Source organism: Elephantulus edwardii, unplaced genomic scaffold (genome assembly GCF_000299155.1).
Source record: "Elephantulus edwardii isolate Elephantulus edwardi_28Jun2011 unplaced genomic scaffold, EleEdw1.0 scaffold00008, whole genome shotgun sequence".
Classification (NCBI taxonomy): Eukaryota; Metazoa; Chordata; class Mammalia; order Macroscelidea; family Macroscelididae; genus Elephantulus; species Elephantulus edwardii.
In genome coordinates, this window is record NW_006399758.1 from 28760350 (window position 1) to 28763185 (window position 2836).

A 2836-nucleotide genomic window follows, 5' to 3' on the forward strand; every position below is an offset into this window, starting at 1 on the left:
CCATATCCTACGCGTTTCTTAAAACCAAGGACATTGGCTTTTTAAAATAAATTTGTAAATCTAGACCTGGACTAGTAGTTGGTGTGTAGCCAGTGTTCTCTCTCTCTCTTTTAGAATTAGTAGCTTTTTATTGGATTCTAATTATTTTTAAAATGTTACTACAAAAATGGTGCATATGATTATTCCCAGTTACCTCTGAACACAATTTATTCCTCGGCAATGCAACTGCCTGAATGTGAGAGATACTTGTTCATTTTTATAAGGATTATTAAATAAGTGAAACATAAATGGACAAAACATGACAATATAGATACTGGCAATTTAATAATTTCTTATCTTTGCCTGTAGTGAATAATCCCAAAATACAATGTTCTTTACCCACACTACATCATATATAACTGTATGAATTTAGTGCCCAGCACCAAAGCACAAAGTCCTCCAGTGAACTTTCCTCTTCTTCCAATATATCATTGCTTGTAATCACTTGATCAAAAGGATCATGAGGGATGTCCTTGTTAACCACCAGCTTTTTAGTCTTGAGTAGAGACTATGGTCTCACTTTCCACTCAAGATCCTTCAGTAGCTGAAATGTCTTATTGGTCTCAGAAATTTCTCAACCTTGGTTAGCTTCTGCTTCAGTTTCTGTTGCATTGATTCATACTCAGCCAGGATCCGGGCAAACCTTGTTTGCAGAATGACTATGGAACTCTTCATTTGGGAGACCTTTTCTTCAAGATCCTTGGGGTCACTCCCAACATTTGCAATATTTAAGTCCAGTAGCCCATTTTTCATCAAAATCTGTTTCCCCTTCTCTTCTAGCATAGTTTTGGCATCAGAATACTCAGTCAGAACTTCCATAAGGTCATCTTTTGAGAGACAAAACAAACCTGAGTAGCCAATACTTTTAATGTTGGCTGGTCTTCGATTTCCATCTTTGCTGCCTTAATGTTCAGAATGCTGATCTTGCCAAAGTAGCTGCCATCACTCAGAACTACAAACTGAGTGATCACATCATCTCCCACCACAGCAAGCTTGTCTTTTTTGGTGATGTACATCTCATGTCCAATATCTCCTTTCTTTTTTTTTAAAATTTTTAAAAATTTATTATTATTTTCAATGAAAATTTACAGAGACTTTGGATTTCCATTCATACATTGTTGCACATTTCTCCCCTCCCTCTCCTACCCCCTAGAACACTACCCTCTTGGAAAAGTAAAAAGAAAATTCTTTCATTGTTTTACAATCCCTCCCCCCAGGTCCACTCCACTATACAGCCTTCACTCTGGATTCCTGTCATGAGAAAAATACCTAATAATTTTCCCTCTTAAACAGTTTTCTCCCTCATCTCCTTCAATGCAATATACATTATTGAACCCGTCCTTCTCAGTCTCCTCCCAACTCTGAGGTCAGTCCTGCTTTACAACAGTGGCATCATGCAATATTTGTCCTTTTGTGACTGAGATACTTCACTCAGCATAATGTCCTCCAGGGTCACCCATTTTGAATAATATTACATGAGTTCCTTGTTTTTCAATGCCGTGTAGTATTCCATTGTGTGAATATACCACAGCTTCTCTATCCATTAGTTTGTTGATGGGTACTTAGGTTGTTTCCAACTCCTTGCTATTGTGAACAAAGCTGGGTGTGCATATATCTGCTTGGATGTCAGTTATGGTCTCTTTGGGGTATATTCCAAATAGTGGAATTGCTGGGTCAAATGGTATCTCTATTTGCAACTTTTTGAGAAAGCGCCATACTGCCTTCCACAGTGGTTGCACCATTTTACACTCCCACCAATAATGAATAAGGGTTCCAGTTTCTCCACAACCTCACCAGCATTTGTTGCTTGCTGTTCTGTTAAATTTTGCTATTCTGACTGGGGTGAGATGATATCTCATAGTTGTTTTCAATATCTCCTTTCTTGCAGATGTAATCTCCAGGACTATAGACTTAGGGTTGTAGTTTTAAGACTAATTCTACCAACAGACAAGCTTCACAGTCAGCAAATATGTGCACCTTTTCCAGTGTGTCTAAGTGAACATTGATGGCAATTTCTGCTCTCAGTATATTTGGTATATACTTGAAGACTTCCTTCTCAGTCACTGTTTTTTGGTTTGAATTTTTTTTATCCTTCAGTAGTCAAACTACTTGATAACTCTCTTTTCCATATTTTTGCTTCTTGTTGTTGGCATGTGCCATCGAGTCGCTTGCGACTCATAGCGACCCTATGTACGAGAGCTCTATACATTCTTCTATCATTTGATCTTCTAACATTTGATCTTCTAGCAAATGCACTTATAGCCACCTCTCCAGTCACAGAATCAACCCATCTCATCAAAGGTCTTCCTCTTCTTTGCTGCCCCTCCACTCTGCCAAACATGATGATGTTTGAAAATGCATTTATTGCTTTATAGCATCATTTCTTACTTAAAATTTTGCTCTAGCTGCATTCATGTTGGAAATCATTGAACCTATGTTACCGGCAGTGGTAACAAAAATTAACACTCTGTTTAGGAAATCAACCACTATTAAGACCTACTTTGAATCAAACAGAGGAGATGGTGTTTCACCAATGGTGGTCAAAGGACAGTGTACATGCAAGCAAGATTCTACTGAAGATTATCCAAAAACGATTAGAACAGTACATCAGCAGAGAATTGCCGAAAGTCCAGGCTGGGTTTAGAAGGGGTCGTGGTACTAGGGATATTGTTGCTGATGTTAGATGGATCTTGTCTGAAAGAAGAGAATAACAGAAGAATGTCTATCTGTGTTTCATTGATTATGCAAAGGCATTTGACTGTGTGGATCATAACAAACTGTGGCTGACTCTGAGAAG

The 2836-nt window shown here is 38.2% G+C and overlaps 1 pseudogene; it reads right to left on the bottom strand.

Moving 5' to 3' along the window:
- Positions 1-576: 576 nt before the first annotated feature.
- The window catches only part of LOC102876655, a 4335-nt pseudogene continuing 2075 nt past the window's right edge, over positions 577-2836 (bottom strand).